The 24,574-nt window shown below is 42.5% G+C and overlaps 1 protein-coding gene across 3 annotated transcripts in view; it reads right to left on the reverse strand.

Moving 5' to 3' along the window:
- ARNTL (aryl hydrocarbon receptor nuclear translocator-like) overlaps positions 1–23,359 on the reverse strand; it is a 136,440-nt gene extending 113,081 nt beyond the window's left edge. For 2 of the 3 annotated variants that reach the window (XM_006885401.1, XM_006885404.1), the window contains exon 1: positions 23,211–23,359. The gene's annotated coding sequence lies outside the window, so the exon portion shown is untranslated. The remainder of the gene's footprint in view (positions 1–23,210) is intronic. The other variant, XM_006885400.1, reaches the window with a different exon arrangement.
- Between the last annotated feature and the right edge of the window lie 1,215 nt (positions 23,360–24,574).

The following is a 24,574-nucleotide window of genomic DNA, read 5'->3' on the forward strand; positions in this document are numbered from 1 at the left end:
TCATTCATTGTTGCACTATTCTCTCTACCCTCCTCCCAGTTGGTAATCTACACATCACAGGGCCAATGGGAAGATGAAATCAAATTATGGTGTTGCTGCTATTGGTTTCTAAAAGAAAAGCTGCTGCTGACACAGTTCTACTTCAAAGAAGCCTCAATCTAACAGCCTGACAAGAAACAGTATTGTTAAACAGACTCCAAATGGAATTATTTTGTATGCTCATTAAACTTCTTAGGCATTCATTTCATTCTGGTTTTCTAACTAAGCTTTTCTTTTTAGACACCATGAAGAAGCTAATTAAGACCAAAGAAAATCCCACTGACTATCTTAATCAATTTTCAAAAATTTAGGGAGCTCTGGTGGCCTAGTGGCAAGAAGCTGCACAACAATCCTAGAGGTATGTGGTTCAAATCCACCAGAAACTCTGCTGGAGAAGGAGGGGCAATCTCCTCCTGTACCAGTCAGATGCAATTTGATGGTACATACAAAAAAAATGTTAAAGAAATTTTAAAAACTCAACTGATTAGGAATAATTTGAAGATAGAATTTGTGGCACAAAACACATTAGACTTCACCATGATGTAATTTGCTAGAGATTTTTTTTAATTGATCTATTCATTAATACTTTATGTAAAGAAAAAATAGTTAGCTAAGCAATATCTCCACTCTTTCTTTCAAATTGTGTATTTTTTGACTCCTTAAAATGTCTATGGTCTATGACAATAAAGAAAGACAATAAACAATTAAAAAAAAAAAAGAAGTCAGACGTTAGAATTAGAGACCTGGATCCTGATCCCAACTCTGGCCCTCCCACTCCTCTCATGGGCACTTGTACCACCTCTGTGGTCATTTTTATAATGATTTTTATAAAGTTGTCTTCTCCATTCATCTCACCATTAACTGTGTCTCCATCCTGCTAGAGCGGAAGCTCCATGACAGCAGAGGGCAGGTCTGCCAACTCAGCCAGCACCTAGAACAGTGAGTGGCTGCCACATGGCAGGATTTCAACCAATGAATACATGTCTTAGAGAATGTCTGGTGTCAGAAATCAGTCTTCTGGAGCTACCTGAGCGTGTTTTGCGGGTGTGAGCCAAGTGCTGGGTAGATGGCCCAGTTGCCCTATCCAAAACTGGCAGTTCATTAAGTGCCGTATCCCTTCCCTGCCTAATCCCACCACCTGAGTCGGTCCCAGAAGCACTGACCAGGCCATACCTGAGCCTTGACAGAGAGCAAGGGGAAGGCTATAAGAGGGAAACTGACAATGAGCTCTCATTAGCCCATAACCTTATTGGTGGTCAGAAGCTACAATCAGACTGACAAAGTCATAAACAGATGGGAGAATGTAAACATAAATGTTATAAATGGAAGGGGCCAAGAGAACAGCAGTGGGTCACAGGGTCAGGGGCACCGGAGAGACATTTAAGTTGTAAGCTAAAGGAAGAAACTGTTACACAGTGAATAGGAAACCAGCAAAATGAATTTCCTTAAGTGACTATAAAATAAGTCAAGTCAAAGTCCATGTCATGGAGTCAGAACCAACTTGGAGTTGAGGCTCCACTGGGTTTTCAAGGCTGTAGATCACATGGGAAGAGACTACCCATCTCTCTCCTGACGAGCTGCCTGTGGATTTGAACCACCAGACAGGTGCCGCATTCGGGTTAGCAGTAAAACTCTCTACTGACTGACACCAGAACATAATAAGAACCTAGTTAAATTCAGGAGGAGAGTGACTCTGGACATCTTTCCTAAAACACAGTGAGCCTTTAGCTTTTCAGGCTGTTTTCAAAAAGAAAAAAATTCCCTTTATAAGAAGTCCCTTAACATCTCCCTCAGAGAAGAATATGAATAGGTCCAACTTAACATGAAGGTTTATAGCCCAGGCCAGCCTGCCAAAAATAAAACTTGATTTGGCTGAATAGTTCTAATCTCTGTGACTAACTTTTAACAGATCTTTTTATGATTATAATAGTAGTACATACTCATTGTTGTAGGAAGGGAAGAAGGAGGAAACCACAGAGGAGATGAGAATGAAAATCCCCTGTAATTCTATGAGATGGAAACCACTATTAACTTCGGGAGCATTTCCCACCTTCTATGCATGAGATTTTAACAAATCAAACAGCACACTGAGAATATAATTCAGATTCCTGCTTTTTCTCCCCTAGTAAAGTAACTTTTAAAATATTCCATTGAACTCAAAACAGGAAGCTCACCTTTAGCGAATAGATAAATTAATAACACAATGAATAAAGTAAATCTTTCACAGAGATAAAGAAAATAACACTGATTATTCCACTGAGCACTCATTCTCCCACCAAAAGAGGGAAGGGGGAGGAAGAATCATTACATTAAGCTTATTTTTAATCTCATCACCTATATTATATTTTCAGTAAATATTTATTGTTTTGAATGTGCCACAGTTTTTCAAACCAACAGAAGAAGTTTACAACTGCTCTTCCTTTGACACAAACATAAAAATCAAGTACAGGTAGCCTTGGGATGGTTTAACCTTCCAATATGCATGTAGATGGAAATACTTTTAAATGATCTTTTACATGTATCAACTATAACATCCAAAAGATAGTCACATCTCCAGTCTGTTATATTTGCATTTGTTACCTAAAATGTAAAGGACTTAAATAGCTTTGCGTGTGTCATGCACTACCTGCTCAGGAGCTGTCCTGATGTCTGCTTACCTCCTGTAACCCAAGACACTGGCCAGCAGAGACCAGAAGAACCTTTCTGAAAGCCTGGTATAGAAAACTGTCCAGGATCAAATTCTTCTTAGTAGTTATGTATTTTTCTACCTTTAGTAATACTTCATACTCCATTCAATGACTATGGCCATATCTGGCACTGGGCAGGTACTGGGGTTACAGGCGTATGGACAGGAGTTTGCAGAGTTCTTCCCCCTTCTTTATCCTCCCACTAATTCTGGGGACAGGGCAGGCAATCACTGTTACTTTCATATTCTAGATGATAAACACTCATTGAAATGTTTTGTACAAAGCCTACATCTTCTGACTCCTTGTTCAGTGTTCTTTCTGCCAGTTCAACCGGTAGTGGTGACTCTCTCATTGGTAGAAAAGCCTAATAATGTTCTTTAAAGATTATTCATATACCCTTCAGCATCTTGGCTCTGCCAGTCTGCTTCATTTATGAAGTTGACCTGCCCTCTAGGTGGCTACAGATGACCTGGTTTATGTGTGCCTGCCCAGATTCTGACCCTTGATTTACGTGTGTCCTACTTCTACTGTCACTAGCTTCAAATTCTGCCTACTCATTCTCATTGCCAATACAATGAAGCACACAGCTAGCATCCTGCAGCATCTATTCGCCTCTGCACCCTTAAAGAAAGAATTTTTGTTGAATTTATGGTCTTCCAATTAAGACACTGACCAACTTCTTTTGCCGTTACATGTAAACTTGTAGCCTGAGTTTGTTTTGAGTTTTTTTGTGTGTGGGTTTTTGGGGTGTTTTTTTAATGCCATATGCTACCCCTTGGGTCTTACCTTTAAAATGACAGGATGTATGCTTCCCTGGTTCCCCTGGTAGATGGTGAGACTGAAACATGTGAAATCTTCAGCCACCAAGTGGAAGCCATAAATTTAAGTGACCATTTAAATGCTGTGGACTGGTGCATGACAGAAATCAATCTCTATGTGGTTGCACACATTATTTCTGTAGATCTCTTTAGTAGAGAACCTTTACCTTTCTCCCAACTAATAAAAGACACTTGAGTGAATGACCAGTTTTACATTCTTCTAGCAATGTCCCTTGTCACCATTTAAATAATGGGGATGCTTGAAACTGTGCAGCAAAATGTTCAATACACTGCTTTATTTTATGGAAACCTTCTAAAAATTGAAATCATTGGGATCTCGAAAATGATTTATGCTCAGGTCTTAGGAAAAACTGAGAGGGTCCAAAAAGCAAATCAGCCTCTTGTTGTTAATAGCGGGGGGTGTGTGTGTGTGTGTGTGTGTGTGTGTGGTGGTGTAAGTGACAAGTACAGCCAGTCCTCCTCTTATAGCCATCCACTCCATTCCTAGAAAAGGCACTGAAAGCTGAAATGATGCAAGCTAAGACTAATTTCTCCATGGAAACCATGTTATAATAGGAGCTTGAGTTCTTGATCAGGAATCTGATGGTCAACTTTTAAAAGAAATTATGTAAACTCCATGTTTTCTCATCAATTAAAGTTCTAAGACTTTTAGAACTGGGAGGGCTACAAGCCTTGTAACAGTCAACAAAAGGTTTATATGTATCACATGGCACACCAATTTGTATCCTTTCTCCATACCTATTCAATCTGCATGCTGAGCAAATTATTTAAGAAGCTGGTGGCATCAGGCTCAGAGGAAAACTCACCAATAACCTACATTATGAAGATGACACAACATTGCTCACTGAAAGTCAGGAGGACCCAAATACTTGCGGGAGATTAAAGAATACAGCCTTCAATAAGGATAGCATCTTAACCTCAAGAAAACAAAAATTCTCTTTGGACCAATAGGCAATATAACAATAGAGAAAAAATTGAAACTGTCAATAATTTCATCTTACTTGGAACCACAATCAACATTTTTGGTACCAGCAGTCAGATGAGAAGATGTACTGTACTGAGAAAGTCTGCTGTCAGGGACTTCTCCAAATTATTGAGAAGCAATCACGTCACTTTGAGGACTAAGGTGAGTGTGATTCAGGCCATGGTCTTTTTAGTCACTTGTTATACATCTCAGAGCTGGACAATGAATAAGGATGACAGAAGAAGAATTGATGCTTTGTACATTATTGAAACAGAAAAGGGAGAGAATTGTATAAAAGAAATATGTGATTAGGTATTATTGGTATGACAAGAGTCCAGAATAAGAGCTGCATAGCAAAGTAGTTGGGGGGAAGGGCGGTGTGTGGACTGTATAGGAATGCAAGAACTTTTTTTCCAAAGAAAAAAGTGAACTGGGAGGAAGGGGGAGCAGTGAGGAAAATGTGCAACAATGAATGAATGGAAATCCAAGTTCTTTATAAACTTAAAATAAAATCTTAAAATAAAAAAAGAATTGATGCGTTTGAGCAGTGGTTTTGGAGAAGAACACTGAACATTCTACGGATGGCCAAAAGAACAAACATATTCTTGGAGAATGTGTAGACACAGTGCTCCTTGGAGGCAAAGGTGAAAAAGCTTCATCTCACATATTTTGGACATGCTCCTAAGAAAGGCTATTACTTGGAGAAGGACACCACGTTTGGAAAAGTGGAAGGTCGGCAAAAGAGAAGACCTTCAACCAGATAGATTGACACAGTGACTGCAGCAACGGGCTCAAGTATGTCAGAGATTGTGAGGAGGCACAAGATAAGACAAGGTTCAAATCTGTTATTCATAGGGTTGCTATGAGTCATTCAACTTGATGGCACCTAACAACAACATGCCACATCAAAGTAGACGCAAATCAATTAAGTCAAGCGCAGTAACTAATCACAAGGCCTTTTATTTATTTTGTTTCCTAACAGTGTAACCAAAACACTTTACTTCTTATACTTCCTGCTGATTCTAAATACAGCAAGTCACAGCATTTAAGAACATCTTCAACACAGAGAGCAAAAAGGAAACTTTGGATGGGAGTGGAAGCTAAAGTCAGGAAAGGCATGGTTATTAGGTCTTGGCTCTGACACCAACTTGCTGTGGAATGCTGGACAGGTACTTAAAACCTCCAAGCTGCTTCCCAGCCTATAAAACAAGCCTTTATAGCACTTCTCCCACAAGGCTGCGGAAGAGATTAAACAAGACAGAGTGTGTAAAAATAATTTTGTAAATCACACACAAATGTGAGGATCACGGCATTTGGAAATGCTTTTGTGAGGAAGAGTCTGACAAGCATCATTACAAACCCTTTTGAGCGGACTATAAGCTACCCAGACATTTTGTGAAAATCGGACCCAGTGCAATTTTTTTTGCTGTCCTCTTTTTCTCACTTTAACATCCCCCTCGTGTGCATTAACAGGCAGCAGTTAGTCTTTCTGCTGCCTTCATCACTGGCATCCATTTGCTCACCAGCCACAGGGTAAGAGGTGGGAGTTGTGGACGTCAGTCACGGGCTGTGATAACGACAGGGCTGCAGTGAGCTGGGGCCCATGTGCAAGAACACATCTATCAACTGCAAGTGCATCCAAAGACCTGCTGCTGAGCTGTCAGAAAGCTCAAAATCAGAGCAGGGGGCACTTCAGGGTATCAGAGGAAGGGAAGAAGGAGAATGCAGCAGCTAATAGTGCAATGCTCTAGCATGAGACTGTATTGGGCTTAAATTGGAGGTTTTTTACTTACTGTACGATCTGGGGCAAATATGTCTCAGTTGTCTCAACTACAAAATGAGGAAAATAGTACTTGTAATCTCTTAGGAATACTGTGAGGATCAAATGAGAATGGATAAGCACTGAGCACAGTTCTTGGCATGTTGTAAGTACTCAAAGATAACAAACATACTGTTGTTGATTACAATTCACAGCAACCTTCCATTGGGTTTTAGAAGCTTTAACTCTTCGTGAGAGGAGACTGGCCATCTATCTCTCAAGGATTTAAACCACTGATCTTTCATTTAGCAACCTGGCATCTTACACACCATGTACTACTATTATTAGTAGCAGTGTATTCTTAAGAATAGGTTTGATCATTAAAATTAATAAAATTTAATTTAAAAAAAGAATAGGTTTGAAGCACTGAACACTGATAATTGAAGATCAGATGAGTTGTGAGATGACATTAAAAAGATCATTCATGAAAAGAACAGGTAACTAAAAAGAGGAGAAAGAAAACAAAACAAAATGGATGTCAGAAGAAACCCTGAAAACTGCACTGGAGTGTTAAGAAATAAAAACAAAGGGGAAAGACGTGAACTAAAAGAGCCAAACACAAAATTTCAAAAGGCAGCTCGAGAAGGCAATGCAAACTACTATAATGGTATGTGTAGAGACTTAGAATTGGAGAATAAAATGGAAAGAACTCACTCAGATTTTCTCAAGCTAAAAGAACTGAAAAACAAATTCAAGCTTCAAGTTGCAATACTTAAGATACGCTATGGGTAAAATGTTGAATGGTTCAAGAAACAGCTGAAGATGGAGAGAATACACAGAGTTATCAAAAAGACCTGGCCAACACTGAAATATTTCAGAAAGTACTCTATGATCAAAAGCCAATGATATTGAAGGAAGAAGTTCTAGAGCCAATGATAATGAAGGAAGGAGTTCAAGAGCCAATGATAACGAAGGAAGACGTTCAAGAGCCAATGATAATGAAAGAAGGAGTTCAAGAGCCAATGATAATGAAGGAAGAAATTCAAGCTGCAGTGAAGGCACTGGCAAAAAATAAGGCTCTGAATTGACAGATTACCAACTGACATATTTCAAATGACAGATGCTACCTTGTACATACTCATTAGTCTATGCCAGGAAATTTGGAGGACAGCTGCCTAACCGACTGACTGGAAGAGATCCATGGCTGTTCCCGTTCCCAAGAAAGGTAAACCAACAGAATAGGCAATATCATTAATATCACATGCAAGCAAAATATTGCTGAAGTTTATTAAAAAATGGCTAGAACAATACATAGACAGGGAACTGCCAGGCATTCAAGCTGGATTTAGAAGAGGCCATGGCACCAGGGATATCATTGCTGATGTCAAATGAATCCTGGTGAAAAACAAATAATACCAGAAGAATGTCTATTTCTATTTTATTGATTATGGAAAGGCATCTGACTGTGTGGCTCATAACAAATTATAGCAGACATTGAGACTAATGGGAATCCCAGAACACTTAATTGTGCTTGTGTGAAACTTATACCTAGACCAAGAGGCTGTTGTGTGAACAGAGCAAGAGAACAAAGCATGTTCTAAAATGAGGAAAGATATGCATCAAGGTTATATCCTTTCTCCATAACTATTCAATCTGTATGCTGAGAAGCTAGAGTCTTATGAAGAAGAACGTAGCATAAGGATTGGAGGAAAACTCATCAATAACCTTTGTTATTGATGACATAACCTTGCTTGCTGAAAGTGAGGAGGACTTAAAGCACTTGCAGTAGAAGGTTAAATTGCAGTCTTCAATCAATATGCATTTTATCTCAATGTCAAGAAAACAAAAATCCTCGCCAATGGACCAATAGGCAACATCATGACAGATGGAGAAAAGACTGTAACTATCAATGACTTCATCTTACTTGGAACTACAATCAATAACTCTTGGTTTTTGCAGGCAGAAGTTAAGGGATGTATTGCATTGGGGAAGTCTACAGTCAGAAACCTCTCCAAATAACTGAGGAACAATGATGTCAGTTTGAAGAGTAAAGTGCACCTTATTCAGATCATGGTCTTTTCAATTACCTGCTATGCATATGAGAACAGGACAATTAATAAAGATGACAGAAGAAAAATTAATGCCTTTGAACTGTTGTGTTGGAGAAGAGTACTGAATTTCCCATGGACTGCCAAAAGAACAAACAAATATATATGTCTTGGAGAAAGTACAGCCAGAGTGCTCCTTGGAGGTAAAGATGATAAAGCTTTGATTTCACATACGTCAAGGATGTTGCTAGGAGAGGTATTCATTGGAGAAGGGGACATCATGCTTGGATAGGTAGAGGGTCAGTGAAGAAGGGGACGATCCTCCCCACATGGATGGCTGTAACTTGCATGGCAAGACATTGTGCCTGGAAAGTAAGAGGATTCACTCACTGATCCTTAAGGTTAATCAAGATGCCTCTGAGTTTCTTTCTACCTATTGCCCCAAGATAAGTGAAATATCCAAGACTGCCCACCAGCAGGATTCCAAAGCTTGTTTTCCTGGTTCACAGTCTGTGTCAAATTACCCAATAAGCAAGGCAAACATGTGCTCATTTACTACTAATCAATAGCAAATAATTTCATAGTTTTCCCCTACATCCAAGTTTCTTTTTTAGGTATTACTGGCCCTTGTCATTCCCTCAGGCTCACAGTGCTTCCTATAGAACCAAAGGCTCTTTTACAATCCCTGGCAGAGATGGAGAACCTAGTAAGCAAGGTCAGCACAGCTTATTTGTATTCACACATCTGTAGTGAACAGTTTCACAGGCTTTTTACTACAAAACCTAAGAAACTGTTCACTATTCACAGATTAGCAAGTAAGCACAAGTAAGTCTGTGCTTACCTGGTTTATTGGGTAATCTGCTCCTGTCCATAGATGCCTGTAACTGCCTTTATAGGTGTCCAAGAGAGGAGGCTATAAGGACATAGATATCTGTCTGGGCCTAGGTTTTCCATCTATGTTCAAGTCACAATGTGAAAGTACTTCAATGATAAAGTACAGAAATGAGGAAGAATACAGGAATCAGCAGATGGAAACATTGAATACCTCTATTCCCACCTCCTTTTTCTCCCTACCTCTAGAGTCTGGTTGTGGTGCTTCTTTACTGTTGTTGTTCTTAAGTGCCGTCAAGTCGCAGGCGACTCATAGCGACCCTATGAATGAGAGTCCTGCTTCTTTACTAGGGAAGAAATAAATCACTCGGTAGAATGGGCTCTATAAGGAGGAATGTGGCATCAGGGTTGGAGGAAAATTTATCAACAACCTGTGTTATGCACATGACACACCCTCCTTGCTGAAACTGAGGAGGGTATGAGGCATATGCAGAAGGTCAAGGACTGTAGTCTTCAATATGGACTGAAACTCAACATCAAGAAGACAAAGGTTCTCACCACTGAGCCAACTGGCAGCTTCATGAGAGGCAGAGAAGAGACTGAGATTGTTAACATCAGCTTGCTTAGTTCCACCAGTAACACTCTTGGCACCAGCAGTCAGGAAATCAAAAGATGAATTGCAATGGGCAAGTCTGCTGTCAGGGACCTGTCTATAGAGTACTGAAGAGCAACAATGTCATTCTGGAGTCTAAGGTGCACCTGATCCAGGCCATGGTCGTCACAACTTGCTATGTATCAGAGAGCTGGACAATGACAAAAGATGACAGAAGAAGAATCAATGTCTCTGAGCTGTGGTTCTGGAGAAGAGAAGAATGTTGAACATACCATGGACTGCCAGGAGAACAAATGGGTCAGTCGTGGAGAAGGTGAAACCAAGCTGCTCCCTGGAGGCAAGGATTTTTAAGCTATGTCTCAAATGTTTTGGGCACATAGACAGAAGGGACCAAGCCTTCTGGGGAGAAGAACATCATGCTTGGAAGGGTGGAGGGTCAGCACAGGAGAGGAAGACCAAGGATAAGACAGATTGACTCAGTGATTAGAAAAATGGGATTAAGTCAGTCAGATGATGAGATTGTCTGAGGATAGAGCAGAGTTCAGAGGTGTTGTAACATAGGGTCATTTGAGTCACAGGTGACTTGACAGCACATAAAAACAACAACAGGGATGAAATTGCATCATCATCTTCACAATATGGCCTTACCCAGCAAAGTGAGACCTGTCAGCACCCACTTGGTGGACAGCGCCATGTTCTAAACCATGCCTTAACGATGGAGAAATTTCCCCTCACTGAAAATGACTCCGTGCCTGTAAAGACCAGTTTACTTTCACTGTTAAAACTGTGACTGCTGTTCTCCAGTGAAGGAGCAGCTTTAGAGCTTTCAAAAAATCCTTACTGTTTCTTTACCTCAGTCCAGTATCAGAACCACACTGTAAGGGACTGGGCAAGAACTGCTATACTCATTCTACAGATAAGGAATCAGCTTCAGTTTGAGACAGTAAGTGATTTGGCAAAGACTACATGGTGATGAAAAAGCAGCCTAGAATGCAGGTGATCTGACTCCTAATGTGGTACTCTTTCCAGAAAATGTGGGCATTTATTTTTAAACATCCAGCCTCCACAATGTTGTGTTGCTTCAGGAGATTTCATTAACCAAGGTATCTGGGTCATGGAACAATGCAGATTCACACACTTGAAAGCCACTCACAGAGGCAGATGTTCACTGCACTCCAGAAATCTAAAGGGTGACTGAAAACAGCCACCCTGATTAACATAATTGACAAATAATTCCCAGCCCTGGATCCTTCTTACCCTCTGTAGATGCACCCAGTGGCTTCCTATCAAGTCTCTGTTGTGCTTTTGTTCCAATCCAACTGGAACACTAACACCTGATTACTGATTTAGAGAAAATTATTCCATATTACTAAAATAATCATAAAATAATTTCAGTGATTCTCTGCTTAGCCTCTACCTCATTAGGTAGACTTGCTAGTTAATCTTTCCCACTTATAGTGCACAAATCTAAACTCCTCAATCAAGCCCAAATTCTACATCTGGAGGATACTGGGGGCATCAGAGTTTAGTGATCAAGAGCCTCCATTGCCTTTTGTTAAAAATGTAAACTCAAGGGAATTCTGGTGGCCTAGTGGCAAGAAGCTGCACTACAATCCCAGAGTTATGTGGTCTGAATCCATTAGATGCTCTGCTGGAGAAGGAGGGGCAATCTCCTACACCAGTCAGATCCGATTTGATGGTTAACTAACCTTAGGTTACTGAACCACTGTGTACCTCAATTTCTTCATCTCTGAAGCAATGGTAATTGTTGTTGTTGTTGTTGTTAAGTGCCGTCGAGTCACAGGCGACTCATAGCAACCCTATGAAGGAGAGTCCTCCACGCATGGGTGCCTTTCATCCTCTCTCCAGGTTCATAGGGTTTCCAGAGGCAAGCTATTATGGAAGTGGATGCCACTCCTCCTTCCAAGCTTGTTTTAATCGGGGAGCTCCATCCACTCTCTGTCCGCACTGGGTGGCCAATCATTAACGCATTTGACACATCAGTGTCAATATATAGATAGATATATAGATATATATCAATGATAATATAAACACAATGATGATATAGCAATGATAATATCATTTTAAATAACTTGTTTCTGATTCAAGCTTTTAATGATCTTCCAACCTTTACTTCCCATCACCATTTAAGAAACCCTCATTCATGCACACCCATGTTTATGGCAGCATTGTTTACAAAAGCAAAGTGATGGAAGTAGCCCAAGTGCCCATCAACAGATGAATGGATAAAGAAGCTGTGGTATATTCCTGCAATGGAATACTATGCAGTACTGAAAAACAACGAACTCATAAAATATTATATAAAATGGGTGACCCTGAAGGACTTCATGCTGAGTAAAATATCTCAGTCATAAAAGGGCAAATACTGCATATTGCCATTGATATAAAACAGGACTGACAGAGGGGTTGCGGGGAAACTAAGAAGAGAGGGGATAAATGAACACTGTATTTAAAAAATGAGGGATAGAACTGTCTAAAAGAAATATATGATTGGTATTATTTGCATGCCAACAGTCCAGAATAAGAGGTACACAGCAAAGTGGACTACGGGGCGGGGGATGAGGAAACTGCAATAGTGAAAGAATCTTTTCAAGAGAACATTAGTCTGGGGTAGGGTGGAAAATGTGCAACAATGAATGAATGGAAATCCAAGTTTTCTGTAAACTTCGTTAAAATATCAATAAAAATTTTTAAAAGTCTTTTATAAACAACAAAAGAAACCCTCATTCTAGGCAACGAATGCAAACTATTCATTCCTACTTCTGTGCTTTTAACACATGCCATCTAGTCTCTTAATTCCTATAGCACTTACAGATAGTCTAGTCCCCTTAATTCATATTGTCTGTAGCCTTGGATTATCTTCTACCCTACAGCATCTATATACAGTAATTAAAACTGTAGGATCCTTGGTCACACAAATATTTCTGTTCTCCCTCTGGACCTGGCACTGTGCTATTGCAGCCCCAATATTTGTTGGCCAAATAAATGCATGGCACTGTGCCCTGAGAAATACGCATTCAGATTCTTTTTAATTGATGTGGCTCAGCTATTGATTTGTTGCTCTTTGGAACCAATAAAAGATAAGAGAAAGATGAACATCAGCAGGGCAGGGACAACCACGAACCAGTTAATTAACTCATCATCAATAAAAGATACTGATATGTAGCCAACCTGAATATCAGAAAAACAAACACAGACCAAAAGGAAATGGCAATCTAAACGCCACTTTGCAAAACTGAGCTTCATTGTTTAAGAGTGAAGTTGAGGATTTCCCCAAACTGGCATCACTCATTTGACAACTGATAGAGCAACAACTATGTACAGAGGACGCTCTGGTGGAGTAGAACATCTAGAGTTACACTGCAAACTCCCCTCTGGCAGTTTGAGCTCACATATGGCTCTTTGGGAAAAAGACAGGCATTCTCCACCCACGCAATTTACAGCCTCCCAAAATCCCACAGGGAGCTCTGGTGGCCTAGAGGTAAGAAGCACATGGTTTAAATCCACCAGCTGCTCTGAGGGAGAAGGATGGGCAGTCTCCTCCCATGCAATTAGCCAGCTGCCTCTAAAAATCTGCTAGAAGAGCAGCTATGGGTTGGTCCTGACTCCACAGCACAAACACCAACACAACAACAAAAAACCTGCATGAAGTTCAGCTATGAGTTGGTTCCAACCCCCAGCAATAACTTCTGTAAAGTATGTACAGACTTTGCCTGGGATACTAGAAACACACAATAAAATAAAACAGACAAAATTCATTGCTTATATTTCTGCATCTAAGGAGGAAGGCTAGGTATAACAACATACTCTACATCCAATTATGTACATCAGCAACAACTGCTTGTACCAACAGCATGTTACGCCTTCAGGTGAAAATAATAATAAAGGCACATACCATGAACAACTGACCAAACAGAAGCAGTGCTAAAAAGAGCTGTCACTGCTCACAGGCATCTCCCACTCCAGGACCCAATGAGTAGCTTCTCGTATCTGAGCATGTGTCAAGCTCTCCACCACCCATCTCCCAGTTGGTCATATCACAGTGGCCTATATGTGGTTGTGATGCTAGAAGCTATGCCACTAGTATTTAAAATATCAGCAGTCACCCACGATAGGCAGGGTTAAGTAGGGCTTTCAAACTAACATGGACTAGAAGAAAGGTTATCCACTATCTACTTGCAAATTAGCCAATGACAGCTTATGGATTCAGAGCACTGTCTGCCTCACCAGCTTTGGGTGCATCATCAACAGGGATCAGTGACAGAGGATGGCATCGTGTTTGGTGGAGCAGAGTCCAGCGAGGGTGAGGGAGTCACTTGGTGGCAGCAACAGCTGCAATGATGGACTTTGATCATGCCAACAATGATGGTGCACGACGAGGCATGTTTTATTCTGTCGTACATGAGTCAGAGGTGACTCAATGGCGGCTATCCATCTCTGTGTCACTGCCATCATTTTAATATAAATCCTCTCAAATGGTAACTATGGCTCATGATATTAAAGCCCAAATTCAGGGGCAGCAGAGGAAGAAGGGCAGGGCAGTTGTGAGCCAGTTAGAGGATCAGGCAGTTTTCACCAAGGCAAAGACCGAGGCTCCGCTCTCCTTTGGAGCAGAAATTCTCCTGTCATCTTAAGCATTTCATTTTTTTTTTTTTACCCTCTTCCAGCAGGATACTGAAAATAGCTTGCATTTAACATTTAAAATTGTTTTTGATCCCACACTCTTTCAGCTCTTGCTCTCTCCCTCAAATTCATTCCATTCCCTAAGGGCAAGTATAAGCATATTTCATAAGCAAACAAACCCACGTCATCATTTTTATCCCTAAGAGTTACAAAGAAAAACTGATTTGCATCATTATATCAAAGATAAGCTGGCCAAGAACACAGGAACCTTATCTGGACCAAAAGTTCTAGGACAGAATTTCTTTCAACTATCAAGATAGGAGATCAAAATCAAGGTTCAACATATGCCTAAAAGAATAGATAAAATGAATTTTTTAAAAAATCAAGGGGGTCATCTTAAACACATTAATGTTGATTTTTTCATTATCTGTGTGCCAGTTTTATCTTTTAGAAAACAGTGGTAGCCATCTGAGGGGAAGCTTTGGAAAGTAAAATACACATGTTTTCTGTTATGGTGAGGAACAAAGAATATTAGAGCCCAAAAGGACCCAAAAATCAGAGATCATTGATGACACATTCAAAGTTACTCAGCAAGTCAGTGGCTGGACCATCTCCCCATCAACAGTTGTCCCTGTCCCCTTCCCACCACAGCATTCATATGACACATGAAACCAAATTCTAAAGGCACAAAGGTAAAAAAAAAAAAAAAAACAGCGCAGGAGGGGAAGACCCTCTATGAGATGGACTGACTCGGTGACTGGGGTAATCGGGATGGGTGTGTCAGAGGCAGTGCAGTTGGTGCAGGATAGAGCAGGGTTTAGGGCTGTTGTGCATAGGGTCGCTATGAGTCGCAAACGACTCGACGGCACATAACAGACTAGAAAACTATCATGAGAAGATATTCTAAGGTAAAATGGACCCCACTAATGTTAACTGGAAGTGAGCTAGATCTACAGTGTTACAGGAAAAGGTCTAGCTTTGGAAAGTTCATTAACACTGACATTTTAATGCTAAGGAGTATGGTTTCAGCTAACAAAATCAAATTCACTACTGTTGGGTTGGTTCTGACTCATACCAACCCTAAGGGGCAGGGAAGAATGCTCCATAGGATTTCAAAGGCTATAAGACTTTATAGAAGCAAAGTCCTACATAGTCTTCCTGTAACTGATGAGTTTGAATTGTCTTTTGGGTTGCAACCACATTCTTTGACTACCACACTATCAGAGCTCCTTGGTTTCAACTACAGTCGGTCCTAAATTTGTGCTTTTGCCTGAAAATTAAAATCACCATTTAGTCATTTTTCACTTCCTACAGAAAAATTCATCCCAAGTTGCTATCAACTGTCTTATAAATGAAATTCTGGAATGAAACTTGTTGTTAAAATGGCGTGCATGTAAAGAAAGAACTCTGAAGCCTGCAGCTTTGTGTTAAACGTAATTAAAAGAGTAATAGCTGATGATACATCCTAGAAGTGCATTTATGAGAAAGCCCTTCAAACCCTTAATCTGTTTATATGTAATAGAATGTTTTATTAAGAGCCTCTGAGTAGGGCATAGTAAACTAGAAGTTATACAATATATAACCAAGGGCAAGCACTCCAATTCTGTAACCAAGTATTTACAAGGTCCTTCTGACACTAGGCTCAAGGCTACAAGGAAGATAAAAGAGAGAAACCATCTGCACACAGGAAGCCATAATCCAGTTAAAATAGCCTTTATTTTCTGCAAAAACATCAAGCTATCAGCAGCCTCAGGATCTTTGCACTTACTGTCCCTTCTTCCTGAGATGCTTTCCCCTCAGACCTTACTACAGCTCAGGTAGGTTTCCATTTTCTCCCTCAGCACAACCGTTACCACCCTGCGAAGCCTTTCCTGATCACTAAAATAACTTCCTTCCCACCATTCACCTTTGCTTTACTTACACCAATCACAACGAGATACTAACAAGTTTAATTGCTCATTGTCTGTCTCCTATGGAACCCTGTTTAGTCTACTGCTATATATTCAGTGGTAGGTACATGTTGGTGGTGGTGGTGCGCTCTGTGAAGTTAGAACAGACTCATAGCTGATCCTCCAGCGGGTTTTCAGAGGCAGTAAATCACATGAGAGGAGACTACCCATCCTCCCATGGAGCATGGTGGATTTGAACTGTGTGCCTTTGGGACTGCAGCACAGCATCTTACCACTAGGCACCAGAGTTCCCTACATGCTATGCATCGATAAACTTCACTGAGGGAATCAACAAGTAGCACTGGAGAGTGGGAAGTGAGGATATGACAATTACTCATGATTAAAACATTTAAATAAGAAAAATGGCCATCCTGGTTAAGCATATGATAATATGCTATAAAAATATGATGATATGCTAATTATGAAGCACTAATATTTTTGAGTGAAAGGCTGGCAATCAACTAAGTGAGGGTAAGGCTGACACCTCAGAGTAAAAGAGCCCACAGTGTTGTCCGAGGAGGCTTAGAGAATGAAGAAGACTCAAGCAGGTAGAGGCAAGGAAGAGGAGCCTTTCATATATCAAGGCAACAACTTCAGCAAAAACACAGGCGAGATCATGGCACAGGGTAGCCTAGGAAGGACAGCAGAGAGTCAAACAGAACCAAACGCAGGTCCAGGGTTGGTAGCAGGACTGTGAGCAGGGACAGGATCTTAGTGACACAACACCAGTGAGAGGCTGTTCTTGGAAGGCAGAGCCAGCCACACTGTAAAGGGAACATAAAATGAGTGTGAAGAGGACCACAGTTAGGTCTAGGGATGAATGTGAAGCCTCTTCTGTCTTTTCTAACACGAAAGATGTGAGTGAGCAAGACGTCAAGGCATGTTTTCCCTGAAGACAGTTTCCCGAGAATCTCACAGTAGCATACACTGGCAGATTCAGGCCGACTTCCCATACATACATGCACCCTTTGAAGCTCTCCCTCCAGGAGGATAACAGAGGTTCAAAAGGCTAGTTCTGAGGGGGAGGTAAGTCTTTAAGGCTTCCAAATTAGAGATTTAGTGTATTCACGTCTGTGTTTATTATCTTTTTATTCTCTGGCGGGAGGGATATGGTATCTGATTTCACTATGCAGTATATATTTGAACATTATATAACACAGTTTTATGTAACAGGTTCTTGACATAAAACAATGTTTCTCTTACTATCTAAATGTATTGGAGGGGGAGGGAGGGAGGAAGGAGAGCACACAGGCAGGGCAAGACTGCAGAGTCCAGCTTTAGGATAATCTAACAGGTAGCGCAGGAAGAAGGTGGGAGACACTGAAAAAGGCCTCCTCCTCAGAGAGGAGCTCTGCAGACGGCTGGGACAGCGGGGACAGTGATTTGGGTTTGGCTGTTCAGCTCACACAGAAGCTGTCTGGCGAGGAGTTAGCTGAAGCACATGGGCCCCTGTCAGAGCAATGCTGCAGAGAGGGGGAACGAACAAAGTGAGAGACAGAAATGTACAACTGGATGTGAGAAGACTGCTCACTAGCACTTATAACTGCTTCTGGGGTAACATCCAAGGAGACCTGATGGTGCAACAGTCACGCACTCGGCTGTCAACCAGCAGGGTGGTGGTTCAAACCTAACCAGCGGCTCTATGGGAGGATAGAGCAATCTGGTCCCATAAGGATGACAGCTTAGGAAAACATGGGGCAGCTCTGCCCTGTCACATGGGGTCACTGGGAGTGGAAAATCTAATTTGAAGGCACATACCAATAAGGATGACAAACATCTATGCATCCTTCTTGTTGCAACACAGACTTTAGCCTTTCTCACAAGGGAGCGTCCACCATGTAGTCAACACAAGACCAGCTACCAATGACCACAGGTCTACTAAGCTCCTGGGGAGTGCAGGGCCCTTCACATACATGACATCACTTCCTCCCAGCCAGTATCTAGTACCATCACTGGAAAGCAGGCTCGGGAGTCAGCCTGCCTTGTCTAAACCCTGCTCCACCCCATACCAGTTGAGTGACCTTGGGAAGTTTGCGGAACATGTCACTTGTAAAATAAAGATAATAATCAACCTACTTCTAGGAGCTGCTATATGGACTAAATGAGTTAATAATTATAATGGGACTAGCAAACATACTTGTTTATCATGTAGTAAGTATCTAATAAAATTTAGCTGCTATTATCATCCCAAATAGTATTCTTATTTTGCAGATCAGACAACTTGGACTCAAAGAAGCTAACTAATTTTTCCTGGGCCACACGTTTCAAACCAGAGTTGAAAGGTTAAATATATGTAAACATTTTACTCGATCCACATCCAGTGGATCAGGTATGAGAGCAGCTTCCCTGGCTGGCACACAAGATCTAGCCCTTCACCACTAAACAAACAGCTAACAATTCAAACCCTACCAGAGTGGCCTAGGAGTAAGGTTTGGCAATCTGCTTCCTTGAAACCCTATGGGGTGCATTTGCACTCGGCGGTGAGGATCACCACAAATCAAAATCAGCCTGAGAGCAAACAACAGCAACGTCGAAGTATTAAATAGGATACACTACTCATCATCTTCTTGGATAAGCATGAGTTTATAATATTTAAAAAGACAATATACACCAAAGTAAAGATTTTTTCGTCATATGCCAGCTCTTCATACTTCTCTGAAGCAAAGATGACTACAACTCATAAAATCTCACCTCTTCCCAGTTAAGCCCACAACTCGAACTCTCATTTCATTCAGCTCTATCTTCTTGTGGCCATGACTACTGTTACCCTGTTGCACCCTTCATCCCCGTACCTCTCCACAACGTTGATCCCTCTCCTTCTACCTACTTAGGTCCTGAGACTTCTCCCTCTACCTACTCATGTCCTGAGAACCTATCCCATCACATCTCCTCCTCCTCAATATTCTCAGCTAAGATGTATATTGAACATGCTTATTCTGAAAGCTCCTAGTACTTAAAAAAAAAGTCTGAGTGGGCAAGTGAAGTATACCTCAAGATATGCCAACACAACATAAAAATAAAATGTATCAGAATCAGAGCTCGCTCAAGGGCTGGGTGACATTGTGGTCAGCTTTGGGGAAGAAGAAAAGCAAAATGAAGCAATAGCTCCTGGAGGCCAATCGTTTGAGCTGGGTCTGAAAGCATATCAGGAACATGAAGAGGATGTGACAGGCAGCCCTTCAGCTTGACTAGAGTCCTGTGTGGACAGAAATGTCTAGTGGATGGATAGACTGGAAATGGAGAATTTTTGTACCAGGCCAAGGAGCTCAGGTGAAGTGACAGGGAGCAGTGCTGAAGACAGCCTTCCTTCTTTGAGTTCCTACTGTGTGCCTTCAATACTGTGATGTGTTTTGACTCATTCAATTCACATTTCAGTGCTTTGTAATAAGGACTATTGTGATGCCTGTTTTACAGATGAGGACAGTGAGGCATACAGAACAAAAGAAAACGGACTGTAGCCCATAAAGCTATCAAGAAACAATGAAAAGAAAGGACTTCTGCTCAATAGTCTGTTCTGTACTCTGAATCACCCAACCAAACCAACTCTCAAGACAGCCTAAAGTTGCAGAGAAACTGTCAGGTGCACAGGAGGCTCATAATCAGCTTTTCTCTTTAGTTCTTCCTTTCCTAAATCAAGATAAAGGGGTCTCGCCATCCCATCTCCAGACTGGTAGGGAATCTGAGGACAAAGTGGCAGGCCTTTGGCAGAGGTGGAAGGGAGTGGAAGCTGGCACTCAGGGAGGCTTCCTATGTGCCAGGCTTTCACATATATCATCTTATTGACTCTTCACACACACTCCATGAGGCAGGCATTGTCATTACACAACAGAAGAGGAGCCTGAGGTCAGAAAGTTAAGCTTGCCTCTAAGTAAGACCTCACAGCCCAAATTCAAGTAAGTGCTAGAGCTAAGTCCTTATGCTCCTGCACTCAGACTTCAACTATAGTGAAGGCACAAAAGAGGAAGCTGATGAGAGATGCAATGCTTTCTCTGAACATACAGAAGAGAGAGGATAATATGCAAAGAGAAAGGACATTTTTGAGGAGGGCAGAAAAGAGATGCTAAAGGAATTTAATGTAAAGCACATCATGTTTTGATAAAGTGAGATTGGAAGTGACAAAGTGAGTATTTGGGGTTAATTTTGGTCTTGAAATAAAGTGGCAAGTGGAGAAAAAGACCTGTGAAGGGCATTATGTTTGTTTTCTGGCTTCTACCTAAACTGCAAGACAAGCTAAGGGTTTTTACTTCCTCACAAGTGCCTACCATAGTGCTAACATTAAAATCCCACCCTGCAACTATAACATCATCACAGGCAGAAACTGTTTCATTAATGCTGACTTTCTTCCACCCCAGTGAGAACAGGTGAGGGAATCTCAAAATGGTGAAAACTCATATAGAAGGAAGAAGTCTTATATCACAAAGAAATATCACACATTTTTGCATTTTCTGGCACAGTTCTCTTAAAATAGCCAAGCTTCTCTACTGTGCTTGTCCACCTTTTAAAGATACATATGTTGCATAGAAACTGTTAGTGTGAAGGAATCAATCTGAAAGCCCAGTCACTTCCTTTTCCTGCCCTGTGGGATGCAACTCTCTTCTGCATATAGCAGGCAAACAGGAGAGTAGTCATCATTTTATAAATCATTTTAGATGGATTCTTTAAAACACCATCTGTTTAAATTCCCTATGAAAATAGGACTTAAGCTCAGATGTTCTGGAAGTTCTAGCAGGTAAATATCAACCTGAATTCAAATGCATTAAGTATTTAGAGACTTGTAAAACTTTACAGCAGAAAAGAACCTCAAAGAACCTTTGAGATACCACCTTCAATTGCCTTAATTTCTGAAGCAGAGAGTTTCAATGGTTGTGCCATTGAATGTGGTACAGCCACAAGAGTTGGAGTTGGGGCTAGAATCAGGATTCACAGCTCCCAACTCTGTGACTAGAGCCCTTCCACTAAACGTCCTCTGGTTCTTGCAAACTTTAGGGATTAGGATAAAGGACCAATTTCACTATCGCTTCAACGGTTCTTACTACTACTGTTGTTGTTCACTGACTATATCTAAAAAAACAACTAGAATGCCTCTTTTAAGGATTCAGGTTCAGGTAGTAACAGGCAATTTCAAATCCTGTCTGCTAAATGTTAAAGTCTAAATACATTCAACAAACTATTTTAAAGATTTGACTTTAAAAAAAAAAAAGATTTGACTTTTAAAATAAAAGAACTTTTTAAGAACTTAGTAATAAAACACGAACGAAATCTGATTCTATGTTTCAAAAAAATATTCTGGAATTTCACTGGCATGGAAATAAAATTCAAACTGCATTTCTTTGTTGTTTTGTGTAAGTGTATTTAAGTCTTGCAAGCATGGAGAACATTATTCAAAACCGCTCCTGCAGCAGCAACTTATTTTAAGCTCATGATTCAACCTGGTATATTAATTAAAAACTCCAGCAACCCGAATTGACAGATCTTGATATCAATGGGACTAGAAGAATTAAGATAATAGATGTCATATAAAAATAGATTAAAGGGGAGGACAGCAGCAGATGTCAGAGGGACAAGTCACAAGAAAACATTGTGGGGGAAGTAAGATGCATACAAGAGGCCGCTTTTATGGATTTTTTTTTTTAAGTCCTGGAAAAATATGATTTTTATTTTGGGGAGCTGAGAGAGAAAACTTGGTGGCTGATTCCCTGCAGAAAAAGGGCAATTCAAAAAGAGTGAAGGGGTAGAATAAGTCAAAGAACTCAAAACAAAATTAGGTGACAAGCAAGGGGTCCAAGGCAGAGACACGAAGTGGGACATTACAATGAGGAACGTCAGCCAAGTTAACAGAGCAGCACAAACTTGAAAACAGACGCCAATGGGCAGGGCAGCCTTTCCTCCAGGCTGTCACATATGAGTCCCCCTCGGGGTGGCTGGCCCGAACCCCACAAGTGGGCATTATTGTCTGTCTTCCGTGACTGTCAAGGCCAGACCCGAAATGTGCACGGAGCGCTTCTTCCCGGACCGCTGTCAGACAAGCAGCCAGGGCCTCGCTGCGCCCTCCACACCTGAGCACCCCTGGACACCTGCCCGCAGACCCACGGGGGATCCTCCTGGCGGCCAGCACCTGGACGCGCAGACCAAAGTTCGCGGACTGGGGTCGGGATCCCCGGGATGCTCGGGTACAGCGCCAGCTCCCGGGACCCACCGAAGGGGCAGACAAGCTTGGACACCCCACCCCCTCAAGTTCTTCCGAGACGCCCTCCCCACCCCCACTCAGCCCCGCAGACTCCCGAAAGGGAAGTGCAGGATGGAGGGAGGAAGGGCAGGAGCAGCCTCGCTAGTCCAGTGTCCTTGGGGTGCACTCGTTCAGGACGGTCCCCTCGGGGGTCCACGAAGCCCCAGGGGATACATCCTAGGATCTGCCACTCAGCCAGGTCATCACTTCCAAAGGGCGGAGCTGTTTCTTTAAGAGACAGCTGTTTGCCCCCTCCCCCGTCAGGTAGCGATGCCCGGGGCGGGGAGTGGGCACTCCCGCGGACACTCTCAGGGTCCCTTTAAGGGCGTCTGGGGCACCTCTGCCCGCCCTACCCCAGAGAGCCAGCCCCCATGAGGAAGGATGGGGGCGGACAGGCGCGGCGCCTTTAAGGGGCGCAGCCTCCCCGCAGCCGGGTGGGGGCTGGGAGCGGGCACGAGCCCTTTAAGGCCGGCAGCGGGCACGTCGGGCAGGGTTCCCCAGCAGCCGGCTGCGCCCCGGGTGGCGGCGGGGGCACCGCGCCTGCCGGGGAGGTAACGGCCCCAGACGGGGTGCCGGGGCCGCTCGCTGGCCGCCGCTGGCCCGACACTCACCGTGGCTTGCCGGGAGCGCCTGCGCCCGCGCCCCCACTCGGATCCCGCGGCGGCGGCGGCGGCGGTGAGTCCGGCGCGGGTAAACAGGCACCTCCGTCCCTGACCTACTTTCTGCCTTCCCTAAATGTCGCACCACTAACCTACTTTCCGACCAATCCGCTCCCCGCCGGCCCTGGCCCGGCCCCCCGCCCACCAATCGCTGTGCCCAACCCCCCTTCCCCGCCCACCAATGGAGGAGCCGCGGGGCCCGGATACCTGCCTCTTCCCGCCAGCCAATCCGAGCTCCCGAAGGGAGCCGGTCTCGGCGGTCGTCTCTAGCCAATCCCCGCGCGACTGAGCGGCCTGCTGGCCAGTTGGGTGGCAGCTGGAGAAGACACTGGCCAATGGTGAGGCAGCAGAGGCCGGTTAACCTGCTACTTTCCCGCCACCAATCACTCGGCATACAGGAGCGCACGCCCCGAGGAGAGGACCAATCTGCGCTTCTCTCTGCATTTCCTCGCCCCAGCTGGCTCCCTTTTCCCTCAAATTTCCCACTCGGGTGACCACTGTGAATGCCCACTCTTGTCGTCTGTGATATGTTCTTCTCTAGGTCCTTGCCCTGCGTCTGCCTGTCTTCTTTCACTCGTTTCTGTTCTTCATTCTGGGCAGCCTGACCAAAAGCAGCATTTTCTCCCTCCCCTTCAACTCCATCTAGGAAACCAATTTTAAGAAACCTTTCTAAAACGCCTGGGTTTGCCAAAGTTCAAGCGAGTGGACGAATACTTGATGTTTCTAGAAGTTTTTCCACCCCAAGAACGCCGATTGTTCTTACGTTCTTGGCTCGTCCTGACCTCCAAGCGTTTCTTTTCGTTCAAAAGGGGAAACTGAAGCACGGGGCGATTACATTATTTTTCCTTCCAATAGCCAGGTTTTGGACTTCTGCGTCGTAGGCACGTCCCAGTGGCCGTGTTTTCGGCTGCAAAAAAAAGTGATATAAGGAGAGAGAATGACAAAAAAGTAATCATGATAAGATGCGACTTGGGTGCTGAGGGTTAGAAAATTTTTATTTGTTTATCTCGGGCATTTAAGCAGAGAGCCTTTGGCACAAAGAATTATCAATCTTTCTAGATGTTCAACTCCTTGAATATAAAAACACCGTGCCTTTTTAGTTGCTTCTTCGCCCTTCCCTTTTAATTTCTAACAGAGTGGAAAGAGGAATTGAAGCGGCTAGCAAATGTTTCATAGATGTTGACTGGATGTATACGCAAATAAAATTACATGACCTAGCCCTGTGATTCAGACGGGCACCTTTAACTTCAGCATTCTAACGCTCTAATTCCTGAAGAGACATTACACTTTAATTGTAAACTCACTGGCTCAGACAA

The sequence above is a fragment of the Elephantulus edwardii genome, unplaced genomic scaffold (assembly GCF_000299155.1).
Source record: "Elephantulus edwardii isolate Elephantulus edwardi_28Jun2011 unplaced genomic scaffold, EleEdw1.0 scaffold00044, whole genome shotgun sequence".
Lineage (NCBI taxonomy): Eukaryota > Metazoa > Chordata > Mammalia > Macroscelidea > Macroscelididae > Elephantulus > Elephantulus edwardii.